General features: G+C 40.1%; 1 long non-coding RNA gene across 1 annotated transcript in view; it reads right to left on the bottom strand.

The window, feature by feature from the left end:
• LOC131816797 (uncharacterized) overlaps nt 1–15011 on the bottom strand; it is a 247791-nt gene that overhangs the window by 218952 nt on the left and 13828 nt on the right. The gene's annotated exons all lie outside the window — the stretch shown is intronic.

Raw genomic sequence — 15011 nt, 5'->3', positions numbered from 1 at the left:
ATATTTCTAGTTCATAGGACAGCTGATTTAATTCTTGAAAGTGGAAATGGAAATCCGGGCTTGTCAGGACTTATTTTATGGCTATGGGCAAGTCTGTCTCTGTTAACCTTTCACTGGAGGGTGAGGGTGACAGGAAAAATAGTAAGTTTAATCTGCCAGAGAATGAATAATGTTGATTTTCACATAAGTGGACAGAATAATTCAGAGTACGAACTACACAACAAAAACAGGGTTTCATAATTTCTATAAGACAGTCTGGAGAAGATGTGTCATTTGACTAGAGAAATAAGGCTGTCGTTGTCTAGTTAATGTTTAAGTTTGTTCTCGAAATAACTGATTTGTCCCTATTCCCCTTTCCTCGAGTTTAAATTTGGTGTACCCTTCTGGAAAGAAAAATAAATCCATCTCCCAGCACTGACCTATATAAATCAAAGTCAAATATACATATATACATATACACAGATATATTTCCATATCCATGTATATTTACATATCCATATATATTTATTTACATTATGCCCAAGCAAATATATGGAATTGTGAATAAAGAGAATATCCAGAGATGTATAAGGGATACTGGTTCAAAGAGGACATACAGTGGAGAGATTATTTAACAAGCTAAAAATCAGGAGTTTTAATTTCAGTTCTACTGACATTTTGAGCCAAATAATTCTTCACCGTGGAGACTGTCCTGTACATTGTAGGATATTGAGCAGCATTCCTGGCTTTAACCCACTAGATGCCAACAGCAACCTCTCCCACCCCCCAAACACACAGTTGTGACAACCAAAAAAATGTCCCAGACATCTCCAGATGTTCCCTGGGGAGCAAAACTGCTAAATTTTCATTTAGCTAAATTCTAATTCTAAATTCTAAATTTTAATTTAACTGAATACTAACACGAAAAATCTTAAAAGATACAAGGTGGTTGCCAGGGAGGTAGAAGAATGGGAAAACTTAAAACAGACCTTCCAGAATCAAAGTACAGCTTGTGATGGGGAGCCTGGCTGCTTGCCTCAGTTGCCTGGGGCCTCAGTTGATGGAGCATACAACTCTTGATCTTGGGGTTGGGAGTTCAAGCCACAATGGGTGTAGAGATTACTTTAAAAAATTTTTTTAATTAAAAACACACACACACAAAGTACAATTTATGAGAAACTTAAGAAATTTTATTTCACTTTTTGTTTCTTACCTTTCATGTTTTGTCTCTTGTGATAAAGCTCTCAATACCCTATGACTAGTCATGTAGTATACGGTGACTAAGTATATATATTCATACATATATGAATACACACACACACAGAGACTAGGTAGACAAAAAAAATCGGTCAAAGGTCACACCCAGCAAACTCTCTGAGAAACCATATTGTACAGACTTCCAAGAGATGATACTCTCAAGATTTTATTCTCTCTCTATTCCCCCTCAGAGAAAAGAATCCGCTATAACTTTGATTCTGTGGAATTAATTGAGCCTGGACATCTAGCTACCTAGTCACTGTTGTAATCTAGTCACTGTTGTAATTCTCTCTCTGAGGGCCCTCCTCTTCCTCTCTCAGATTATGTAGAAGTGCTGCCTGAACCTCTCAACTGTCCACTTGAGACCGGAACATCTAGCTTATGTTCTCTTCTCTGCACCCTAATATTTTCTGCACTGAAGGGATTCAAGTTTGAACTTAGCAAGATTAAAGACAGCCCAGAGATCAGACTCTGCAATCCAATTTAGCAGAGTATCATAAGCTGGAATTCAGAAGTGAGCAAGGCAAACAGTGACATAGCACTTTTCCAGTCACTAGTGTCCTTCACACACATCCACAGATTAGAAAGCTTGTGGTGGATAGTGGCTGTGGTTTAGCAAGCAGTTCTGATATACCTAAGACCCTTGACAAAAGGCCATGTAAATACTATTGTTAAGAACCCCAAAGCTTGGGGTGCCTGGTGGCTCAGTGGGTTAAGCCTCTGCCTACGGCTCAGGTCATGATCTCAGGGTCCTGGGATTGAGCCCCGCATCAGGCTCTCTGCTTGGCGGTGAGCCTGCTTCCCCCTCTCTCTGCCTGCATCTCTGCCTACTTGTGATCTCTCTCTCTCTCTCTCTATGTCAAATAAATAAATAAAATCTTTAAAAAAAAACAAAAAAACAAAGCTTTTGTCTAACCCCTAACACATGGCAAGCTTGAGTTACTGTTTTTACAACAATAGGTTAGGACTATATTGACATATTTACTTAAAAAAAAAAAAAAACCACGAATGTGTCATTGTTGAATGTGGTAATATGTGCAAACCTTGAATATACTAATATACTATGTTCTTTCTACAAGAAATCACATAGTCAATTTTCACGGGAAGAAAGAGGTCAAGAAGCTCAATTTGGCATCATGTCACACATCCCTCTTAGTGGAATCCATTCTTGGTGCCAAAGAGCTCCCCCTGGGGTTGATGCACCTTGACTTTGGTGATGTAGATAAAGCAAGCCAGATTCAAGACTAAACATGCAGACAGTGTAACAATTTTCAACAATAATTTGGGCAACAAAGGGACCAGGCATCTCCTCACAGACATTCAGCGTTACTCATACCAGTAAGAAGAGAAAGGGTAAGCATACCTGTGGGTCGTGAAGGACGTCCTCCAACTGCCTGCTGGCAGGAAACAGACACAAAGTAGAAGGTTGACAGGGAGTCTGATCTTTCTCCCAGTTCCCTCTCAACCTTTACTCCCACTCTGGTTTCTTTTGCTTCGTTTCCACAAAGACTAAGATCAAGTTCTGGTTTATCAGGACCTCTTCTAACCTTTATTCTCTCAATTCCTTAAGGCATGTAGGCTGAGACCACAACTACTGTAAGTGTCAAAGGAAACTACAAAGATGTACGAATGCTAACCCCTGGTAAAGCTGAAACATGTAATTATCCTGTTGTCAGACTTCAAAAATGATTTCTAGTTTATTACATTTTCTTTACTCCTAATTTATTGCTATCAGTTTCAGGATGTTATTATTTTTTTTTTTTTGCTTCTTCCTTTTGTTCTGTTGACTCCCAGTCAGAGGGTGTAATGCAACTCTAAGAGACTGCACAGGGTTCTGTCTAATTAAACAATAGGATTCACACATTTCCTCCTTGCATGACAAATTAAAGAGAATACAATGCTTTTAATTGCCCATGTGGGTTTTTTTTAAATTCTTTTATTAATTAAAACATGCAAATGGTGATGTAATCAAGAATGAGAGACCTGATCTTGCCAAGAAGTATTTGTAAGACTTGACTCTGAGAATTTAAAGATTCTCTTCAAAGCCAAGACTGAGGTTAGAAGAACAGAACCAAAAAGAATGCTTAAGTGAGGCCAAACCAGCAACTAGATATCTGAACAAGGAAAGCTGCAAAGTTGCAAATTCACTTCTTGGGTCGTCTTTCTTTCCATCATTTGCCCACACTAAGACTTGCATGATTTCCCAATTTTAGTCTAGTTAAATATAAGTTGATTATGTGATTATGTGATCCCTCACATCTTGATTATATGAGGGAGAAAAACAAAAAAACAAAAATAAAGAAAGTAGTATGTTCTGGTCGCATCACCTAGGTTTTTCCTTAATTCCTGAAAAGAAAGTATTTTTCTGGAAAAAGTTTAGGTGAATAAATCATGTCATCAACAGAAAAATCTCCCTCTAAGAAAGAAGGCTCAGTAAGAGAGACAAATGACATATAGACCTGTAGGGTAACTGAAGTTCCCTAGGCTTGTAACTCTTCACACAGAAACGGGGTACGTTCTGATTCCTCTGGAATTTAAGGTAGCTTTATGGGTTTCATGTTCCTCTCTTTGTGTATCTTTTCTTTTTCTGGTGTTATTGTGTGGACTTGGTCCAGACATTAGGAGACACTTAAAATATGATGTGAAAGGACTATTGCAAATAAAAGTCAGCAGTTGGGAGGAGAATGAAGGGTTAATGGATAACATATACCATTGCTTTCAAAGGAAAGGAAAGGATTGGAGATCTGTGCATCAGAAGCAGCATCTCAGGGGCTATCCTGCAGTGAGCTAAATAGCCATAGAGTACACATGCTTAAAAGCAGAGTCTCCTTTTAATATGCTGAATGCCTCTAGTGTTAAAGTATCCATTTCTCTCAACACCATTCACATACTTTATGCCTGAACATATAAATGCCATAAGGCTTATATATACAACACCCAGGATTCAGTGCCCCACATGAATGAGATGATCTAGTATGACACAGGGCCCACCTGTTGCTGTGTTAAATAAAGAAATCACCTTGAGGACTAAACATCAATTTCTATGAGAGACCAAGGTATGGGAGATTATGTGTTTATTTTGTATCTCTTATTTTGTATCTGTATGGTTCCTTTGTAATAAACATGGTAAATAAGAAAATGACCTACTCATTTATTTGAAGACAATTTTAAGAGAAGACAGACTTGACACAGTTGACTTGCAAGTGCATGTGAGTCTACAATAGGAGGCCGAGCTCTGATAAGCTCAGGCTGCCGCTGTTGTCCCCTTTTCCCTAACAGAAGTTTCTGTACCATCAGAGAGATACATGATACCTCGGGGTAACAGTCCTCATCTTGCGATTTAGGTTAACTGCTAGTGAAAAATATCATTCATGGACATTGAGGCTGGTTATGTGAAACAGAAACAGGCAATGGCCAAGAATACTTAGCAAAATCCTTGACCAGGACTTCTTTCTGAAAGTCAGAGAGGAATCGTTGATTTCCTTCACCCAACTGTCAAAGCCGGTGAAGCATTTTTCTGTAAGATTTTTGCCTCTGGGTCTGGTGCTGGAGCTTAAAATTGAGTGGGTAATTGGGCCAGGACAATGGGTGTAAACTGGGGAAGATCGAGGTCAGATGAGAAACCACTAGCATGAACTGGGATCTCATGAGGACAGACTGCAAACCAGGTCAGTTCTGCTACCTCTGACCTTGGTGCTGAGGTTATCCTGTAAAAGTCAGGGCCTTTCATTACAAAGCTAAATACATAACCCAGGTTGAGAAGTTGGAGAAGCTGAAAGAGGATCCAGGGAAAGGTCGAGTACGTTCAGGTCCTTCTGATGCTTCACACCAATAAGGTAAGTCAGCAAGTCAGCAACAACATATACGAACTACAAAATGCTGCTGCTTCCTTTCCATCCTCCAAATCTTCCAAGAATCTCCCTTGTGGTCCACCCTAACCAGAAACATACAAAAACATAGGGCTGCCAGATAAAATAAAGAATACAGACACCAAGTTAAATTCAGATAAACAGACTTTTTTTTTTGCATAAGTATGTCTCAAATATTGCATGGGACATGTTCCCATTAGATAGACAGATAGAGAGAGAGAGAGAGAGAGACATTGTTTATACAACATTCAAATGTAACTGAGTGCCCTATATTTTTATTTGCTTAATCCGGTTTTCCTAAAAGAAAGGGAATTCTGGGAACTGTAGTTCAACCCAACCAAACAGATACATTACAAACCCATTATGTCATGTATTAGGAGATCTATAAACTGCGATTATATTGGCCACAGGTGCTCTCAACTCTGCATCATTTAGCTCTGCCAGGAATATAAGGTAAAATATAACAAAACATGTCTGGCCATGTCTCTTTTCAAAGGAGATGTAGATATATAGTCACAGTAAACATAAGTCACATGCCCAGTAAATGTTCTCATCTTTCAGAAAGCTTTCCCCTTGAAAGACTGATTTTCACTCAGGGAAAACAAAATTACCAGCGGATCTTGTTCAAGAGCATAGATGTCTGGGCCTGACCCCTAAGACCCAAAGAATACGAATCTTTAGGGTTGAGAACAAAGCCTGTGTTGTTGTTGCTATTGTTTTTCCAAGACTATAATAGGTTGTCTAAGTGTGCACTCTTAATTAAGAATCCCTGCCGTAGTAAGTACATGTAAGAAGATTCATGGTGGAATCTCAGTTCATACTAGGTTGCTACATTACATTATTTTCCCCAACCCCCACAGAAAGCTCCTGATAACACTGACATTAAATACATTTAAAATGCCCTACCTGTGCAGTGTGCCTCTGACTGCTGGTAAGTCTGGGTGTTGTGGCTGATTTGTCGAATCATTTACCACTTATACTCTGGCACACTGGGCATTATCTCTGCCATCACCTTTATTACTGCACGGCACCCTGAAGCTGGAAGCCATGCAGGACTCTTTTCTGCCTCTTCGAGAGCACACAGAAGTCATATGAAACATCAAAAGTACTCATCATACATTGAATGAATCAAAAATGTATCCCCATTCTTCTGTTGCTCCTTATTTTGGCCTTTTGTTAGTCTTTATTCAGAAATCAGAAAATAATACTGTGTGCCCATTATAAATCAGGCTCTGCTCTAAATTCTTTACACTACTAACTAAATCTCCAAAACATTTTTATGAGATATATGGCTGACAAAACAGATGCAGACAAAGACTAACGTGCTGGCTCTCCATCACATGTCTAATAGTGAAGGATTCCTCCTCTGAACTTCTCTGGAGAGCTGTAGACAGGACAGCACTGAATTAGGTCACATTCTTATGACGTCAGTAAGAGTGAACCTAGACTAAGACCTGAAACTATTATTACACTCAACTTTCCCCACCTGCATGTACGCCATTCTCCCAGGGAAGTATGCCCCCTGTGATACAATAGGGGAAAAGGTCTAAAATTCACATCTCATGGAGTAAGTCATAAATCAAATATTTGGCTCCTGTAGTCTAATTACATCAATGTACAGAAAGATAACATGATTCTTCTGAAATCACATGGTTAGAGGGAGGCAGATCTGGAATTAGGACCCACCGGTTCTATTTTGTAGTCAGGTGCTTGTCACTATACCTCACTGAGGGGTTGTGATGCTTTGGTTATGGTTTAGCTTAAGAACCACACAAGGCAGAGTGTCACACCACCTCCACCAAGCACCCTCCCTCAAAGTGCCTTTCCCTTCTTCCCTGAAATGACTCTCTTTTAGCTCACTAGTTTAGAACCTACAGTCTCAGAGGGTAAGGATACAAGTGTCCCAAACATCAGATTGAAGAAGACTGACAGAGAGAGGAAACTTCAAGGAATAGGACGCAGGGGGTCCCCCACACCACGCTCCTCCTTTGGGTAAACCAGAGGAGCAGCTGCTGTAATCTTCCCTAGGAACACAAACATGGTGCCTCTGGCCTAACACATATAATCAGGGAACTTCACAAGATAGGGGCTTCAGGCCATCCCAGACCCCAGGAATCAAGACATATTCAGAGGTTGTGCCTTTGACTTTCCTTACTAACTACTGCCCCCTCCTTTTATTCAAAAAAGCAATAACTGCACAAAGACAAGTTCAGAGTGGGAACTGCAAAACAGAAAACATAGACATAAAAACCAAACAGTGAGATAGGGCAGGGAAAGAGGTTATTGAAGGAGATAAGCAAAAGGATTCAAGATTCCCTGCAATAAATAAATTAAAGAGCATTAAACATATACATGCCCTTTAAAGAACCAAAATGATCAGAGTACATTTATTTTCTCAGTGTTATTTAGCCAGGTTGGAAAACAAAGCCCTGAAATTAATGCCAAGATAACAGAGATGGGAGTAGAACTTGCCCCTCTAATAATTATCTTACTATCTGTCCATCTTAGGTCAACAAACATTCTATGATTGACAGGTTAAAATGTTTAGGTTAGTCTGAGCTCACATAAACCATTTTAAGTTTTCTTGGATGGGAGAATGTTATAAAACAAACATGTAATCTACCCTCCATCTTCCTACTTTACAATCGTCTTCCTACCTGCCCTCCTGTCTTTTGGGGGAGTATGTCCATCCACAAAGCATTTCAGTCATTCCCAGGGTTATCACCAGGATGGTGAGCACAAGTCACAGTAAGACCTAACAAAATACTGCCTTCTCCTAAATAAAAGGAGATGAAGTACCCAGGAAAACCTAATTGGCTTTTATGTATATGACAGAAGAAAAAAAGTAACTGAATTCAAAAAACTATCACTGTTACTCTTCCAAACCCTTTTACAAATTCTGGGTCTCCCAGATGTCTTGAGCCTTTGTGTAGAGAATCAGGGTAATGGATGAGGAGATCATTGAGAGGAACCCAGACCCTGCTGCTTAATTCACAGTGAGAAGAGAAAAGAATCACTTGTAAAAAAGAACACTCCATCTGGAAGGTCACAGGAAGACAGAGAGGGGAAAAAAGGAGCTTTAGGGAGATTTCTTTTGGAAATGTGAGAGGGAATTCGGTTGGTGCGCAGGGAGTATCTGTGAGGTGAAGAGTGGGACATTTTAGAAAATCCTGGTGTGCGTAGTAAGTGGAATAAAAATATACCTAATTTTTATGGATATCAGTAAAGTCAAAAATGTCTTTCCAGTGAACATCAGTTTTGGACTGGTGTTTATTTGCATGGGGCACTGTGTGAAACAGAACAGGAGGCACCCAGATTTTATGGATTACAGGTATTTTATGGTCTGCTTCAACTATTTCCTTAGCTTATCATGTGTGCACCCCTTGCCCTCAATGACACCCTTCTGTGAGGGAAAATAAAAATTCATTGTGAGGATGATTACAAGTAGACAGCACGAAGACTCCAATAGCAAATTATTTAAAATCCCAAAGGCCATGTGGTAGAAAAATGCTGGTAGAGCAAGTGAAAACGCAGGTCCTAGAATATACAGCTACTGGAAAAGGTGAAGTAACATCCATTTATCCATTAAGTAAATAGACTTCATGTGCCCTCTATTCATCTGGCCCTCCACTATGAAATGTGATTACAGCAATGAATAAAAAAGACAAAACTTCTTTGTTTGTGGCACTTTCGAGTAGGGAGACAGACCCTCCATACACAAGTAAGTATATTGTACAGAATATCGCTATAGGTTAAGTGATATAAAAAATATAGTAAGACAACAAAGGGGTTTAAGAACTGTCAAGGGTAAGGATAGTGTTCATAATTTAAATAGGACAGTCAGGACCTCATTAATTGGAAGGAACTTAAGAGTATGAAGCACTTGAGTATCTGGGTGGAAAACATTCTAGGCTAGGAAGTAAGTGCAAGGACCCTGGGGTGAGCCTGATAGATATTCCTGAGGAACCTACAGTTTATAGAATATTTTATAATATTCAGAGTTTTGTTTCTTCATGTAGTCCCAAATGGGATAAGAAAGTCAACCTCATAGAACTTCTGTGAAAAAATTACAAATCATCTATAAAAAGCATTTGGCTTTTTAGTAACTAATTAGTATAAATAATTAAATCACATTCTTCTTGCCATAGTGCTGCCTTCTAGAGTCAGATCACAGGAGAACAGGCTATAGTTAGTCTAGCCTAGTGGCAAAAAGTAATAGATACAAATTCAAATCCCAATTCCATTATTTATTAAGATGCATAAACTTGGATAAATTACTCAACACCTCTAGATCTCTGCTTCATAATCTGTAAAACTGGCATACTACCTGTCCTTCAGTAGTGATGTGAAAACAATGAAAAATGACAATAATAGCTAACATGTATACAGTACTTATCATCTGCCAGGCACAATGTAAAGTAGTTTTCCTGTACTGATTCATTCCATCTTCTTAAGACTGGGAAGTTATACCATTAAACTCATTTTACAGTGAAAGAGACTAAGGTCTAGATTAAGTGCCCATGGGTCCCTAAGTAGCAAAACGTGCAGTTGGGATGTGAATCCAGCAATCTGAAGACAGTCTGAGTTGCTGGTTACCATACTCATTTTTTTTAAGGTTTATTTATTTATTTTGAGATCACGTGCGTGCACGAGCACATGCACCTATGGGTGCATGCGAGACGGGGGAAGGGTAAAGGGAGAGTATCTTCAAGCCAATTCCCTGCTGAAGGTAGAGTCCTAACAATGCTCTGGACTCAATCCTGGGACCCATGAGATCATGACCCCAGCACAAACCAAGAGTGAGACTGAGCCATTCAGGCACCCCTGTGCTACTATATTCTAAATCCTCTCAAGCTATTCCTGGCATCTAACTAATGCTCAGTAAGTGGCTGATGTTGTTATTATCATCCTCATAACCATCATCATCACCATCATGCCACTTAGAAGAAGCAACTTCTTCGAAGGGGACAAAGCACAAATTTAAAATAATACTGCTGCCAGGGGTAGAGATAAATATGCCCATCACCAGCAATAAACAGGAAAAAGATGGCCATCCAGACTTGCAACAGTTAATGGAATGAATCACATACATGTCATGGGCTAAAACCTGGGGAAGACACACAGCTTTAGTCTACTCCCAGATATTCTAAAACTAGGAACTTGTCGTCTTAGAAAGATGCAGTGTGAGTTTTCTTTCAATGTGGCTTAAGACTTGCTTTTCTCAACACCCCCAAGAGACATGTATGCCGAGTATTGTTAGATGGCCCAGGCTTCCTCTCTGGAATGCAGAATAAAAGTAACCACGCCCCCAACACACACACATGCACATATCATGTGCTTGCTGCCTGTCTTCCTTTCCATTGTTCAAGTAAATCTGTACAGATGGTTTTCTTTTTCCTTTTTGTTTTTTTTTTAATACTTTTATTCATTTATTTGGGAGAGAGAGCACTCATGCAGTGAGAGGGAGAAGCAGACTCCCCACTGAGCAGGGAGCCCAACTCGGGGCTTGATTCCAGGGCCCTGAGATCACGACCTGAGAGGAAGGCAGACGCTTCACCGACTGAGCCACCCAGGCGGCCGGTGTACAGATGGTTTTCTGAAATGACTTCTTTTTAAGTAACTCACACTACAAAGTTGGTTCTTCTCTTCTGCCAACCCTAACTAGGATTGTTTCTGTGTGCTTCCTCAGTAACTATTATCCCAAGTAGATCTTCCTGTGTAACACACACACACACACACACACACACACACATGCACACACATGCTTTTATAAGTTTCTTCTGGTAAACTGCTACTCCTCCAGGGGATTGAGAACCCGTATATCGAGCTTTCTATGAAAGTGTCATCCTAGAATTCACAAAATCTTCAGTTTCCCCAAATGGAAGAGAATAAGAGACTCTCTCTGTGGGCAAAGTTTATTTTGTGGCAATGTCTTATAAGTAAATCTTGTGCCATAGAGTGAATTTCCTAAGAAAAATCTTTGTGGGGAGTAGTATTAGAAGCGAGGGTTTTGCAACTGGATGGAACAAAATATTATAAATGGATACTCATGGCTCTTGGGATGTTTTTCTACTGCCCGGAAAGATCCCCAGAAATGCTCAGCCCATCTTATAATGGGTTTCCCAGCCTCACTGCACCAATAAAGACTCAGCCAGTACTTATCAGCATATTTACTGACAGAGGCATGCTCCCCGCCCGCCCCAGGCAGTTATCTGCAACGACATCCACCTTCCAATCAGGATCCAGATCAGAGTTATCTCCCATTCCCTAATGCCATCCACACCCCATCACCTGCTGACGGTCAATACAGGTTATCCTTGTTTAAAACAAAGAGGAGCACTTGGGTGGCTCAGTGGGTTAAAGCCTCTGCCTTAGCCTGGGTCCTGATCCCAGGGTCCTACAATCAATTGAACCCCACCTGCATCCGGCTCTCTGCTCAGCAGAAAGCCTGCTTCCTCCTCCTCTCTCTCTCTGCCTGCTTCTCTGCCTACTTGTGATCTCCGTCTGTCAAATAAATAAATAAAATCTTAAAACAAAAACAAAAACAGGAGTCCAAATCAGAGTTTCTCCCATTCTCTAATGCCACCCCCACCCCATCCCCAGTTTACGGTCAATCCAGGTTATCCTTGTTTAAAACAAATAGGGGCACTTCGGTGGCTCAGCTGGTTAAATGTCTGACTCTTGATCTCAGCTCAGGTCCTGATCTCAGGATCTCAGGATCTCAGGTGTCAGACTGTGCACTCAGCTCCAGGTCCACTTATGATTCTCTCTCTCTCTGGTCCTACACACACACACACACACACACACACACACACTCTAAATACATAAATAAATAAAAATCTTTAAAACAAACAAGTCTCTTCTTACAACCTAGCTTCAAGTTATCCCTGTGTCCCATGTTCTTAATCAGGAGGAGAACCAAGCAAGATAAAGGCTTCCAAGTCTAGCGCAAACCCAGAACATTTTACGGCTGAACAGACCTTAGGAGAGAACAGTACAGATGTCTCGCTGGACTTAGGCTCAGTGTGCTGGTTTAAGATGCTGCTCATAAACACTGAACACCCAGTCCTGAGGACTGGATCTCTGGGGCTCCCTTCTTCATAGGCAGACACTGACATTTATTTCATTTCCGTCTCCCTGATCCCTCCTTCCACCCAACATTTGCAAGTTTTTGTGAGCAAGTTAATAAAGAGTTGACCAGTTATCAGTGTAAATGCAGTGCGGGCTCTTCAATGTAGGATCTCCAGTAAGCTTTTCTTTCTCCACAGTGGAGTTTCTGCCAAACTTCCCTTTTCCCCTTGTTTCCATCCTACTTTAGGAAGGTGAGAAATGGAAGGAAAAGTAGCAACACAGTATTTAGCAGTGTTGGGAGTCAAGACACATTATCCATTGTCCCAAGGCTTTCTAAATGGAATCCGTGCTGCTGCCGGGAATGTGTGCTCTCACCCATCTCTGTGAGTCGTCTTGCTGAGTGCGCTGAGCAAAGCAGTGAGCTGTGGTTTTCTTAGCCAGGCCAAGGCAAGCAAGCTGGATGGCACTGGGAGTGCTGAAAGGCCCTTGGGTCACTTCATGGTATGCAATGAATCAGGAACCCGTGAAGGTACTGATTCACATTCGGGACATATTAAAATGAAGGAGCAATCGCTGTTGTGATTTTCATTTCCAATCTTAACATATCTATGTCTGTAACTTATGTGAGAACAGGGTATGTGGGTGAATGTTAACCCATGACAAATAATTTTGATAAAATCATACGTTTGGAGTCAATCCTACTTGTAAGCTCCTTTCTCGTTTAGAAGAATATTCTTCCAGAATAATATCTGTTTATCTCTTCTATGTTTTTGTCTTGTTCTACTGTAATACTGAATTGTGTGTGTGTGTGTGTGTGTGTGTGTGTGTTAAAGGGAAGCATAGTCAAATATATATGGTACAAGGCACAGAGCTAGACACTTGTGTGATAGTCAATTTTATGTGTCAACTTGAGAGGTCCAATAGGAACACAGATGTTTGGTCAAACCCCATTCAGGGTATGTCTCTGTGAAGTTGTTTTTGGATGAGATCAACATTTAAAATGGTAGACTGTGTAACACAGATTATTCTATTGGTGGACCTCATCTAGTCAGAGAAAGGGCCTGAACAGAACAAAGCTAGACCTTCCACAAGTAAGGGGGAACTTTTGCCTGACTAGTTGAGCTGAGATATGATTTCATTCTGGCCTTTAGACTCAGTTGAGCTGAGATATGATTTCATTCTGGCCTTTAGACTCAATTAAAATTCTGACTCATCTTGGATCTCTAGCCTGTGAGCATTCATTCAGACTAGAACACCATTGGCTCTCCCTGACCTCCAGCTTACTGGAGGCAGATCTTGGGACTCACGGGCCTCCATAATCTCATGAACTAATTCCAAACAATTCTAGTACATACACATATTGGTTCGCGTTCCTCTGGAGAACCCTGACTAGTACACTTAGGTTCTAGTCAAGTAACTGCAGGATCATGGGTGATTCAGTGAACTCTCACAAGCTCCTTTCCCCTTCTGTTTCATGAGGGGAAGAATTATCAAATGCCTATCAATGTTAATGAAATGATTAAAAAAAAAAGTGGCAAGGAGATCCTAAGAGTATACACTGCACATACACCCATCACTAAGAAAATCATTCTTGCAGCTTCATCTAGCAGAACCTACCAATCTTTCAGCTGACTGAAAAACAGAAGACTTACCTCTCAATCATTAACAATATATATCTGTTTGTAGGCTTTAGCCATTGAAATCTTTCTTATTCCTTCTAAAAACTAGTCCTTATGATGGAAGAGATGGGAATGGCATTTATAAACATATTCTGACAGCAAGTAAAACACAGGTGCCTAGCATAAAATAATTGAATGTAGAGCTGTCTCCATTCAAAGAAAAATGGGACCTAAGATATTTCTGGAGGACAGACTCTTTTTAATGTTGCACTCCCAACTCTCAAATGATTACAACAAGGGGCAAAATTTTCCACTATAAGTAAAGTTTCCATTGACGCGTTCAAATTTCTGGTGGAGATAAAATTAAGCTCAAAATTCTGCATATCATTTACATTAGATTTGACTTCTACAACTACACATCTATGCCATGTCCTACCCTAATGCAATACTTGGTACAGTTTATAATTTCCCATTTAATAAGTATTTGTGTAAGTGAGTGACTGGCTGGAGAGCAATATTGTGTGTTTGTGGAGAGAGAGAATTTGAGTCAAATGCACTGGGGTCTTGCCCTAAAACTTTGAGAAAATTACTCAAACTCTTCAAGACTGAGTCTTATTAGTTACCAAACGGTCAGTAATAGTAAGTGAGCCTTAAAGAATCGATGTAGCACCTGCTGTGCACTTAACAATATGCTTAGCAACGTATAACAAGGCTTCAATAAATATTAGCACTGATTACTAGGATGACAATCTATAAATTGATCAGAGGTAACACTGTTCTAGATTCTACCTACTTCTACTGAAAGAGAAGACTAATCCCCTTCTCAAATTGGTGTTCTTTCTTTTCCAAGCAAAAGAATGAGAAGGGAAGCAAAGAGAAAAAATGAGGGAAAAGCTAGAAGCTGAATCTTTAGGTAGAAATATCAGCACCTCACTTGCTTGTTTTTTTTTTTTTAAACTAAACATTACTATTCAACAAAAATGTAGAAATTTCCATTATGAGAATATGCCTTATTTTCTGAGTGCTCATCTTTCCCATGATTGCTCTTTTCTGACTCAGAGTTTACTGCCATTTCCCAAATAGGTTCCAGGAAGAGCACTCTAAAAATGACATTGTGTCATGTCCCTCATCTGCTCAAAACCCCCTCACAACCGATTTAGAGTAAACCCCAAAATCCTTGGCTTCTTCACTGTGTCCCCAGCATGCCTTTGTGCTG

Source organism: Mustela lutreola, chromosome 15 (genome assembly GCF_030435805.1).
Source record: "Mustela lutreola isolate mMusLut2 chromosome 15, mMusLut2.pri, whole genome shotgun sequence".
In the NCBI taxonomy this organism is placed as follows: Eukaryota; Metazoa; Chordata; class Mammalia; order Carnivora; family Mustelidae; genus Mustela; species Mustela lutreola.
This window is presented reverse-complemented; position numbering and strand designations above follow the sequence as displayed.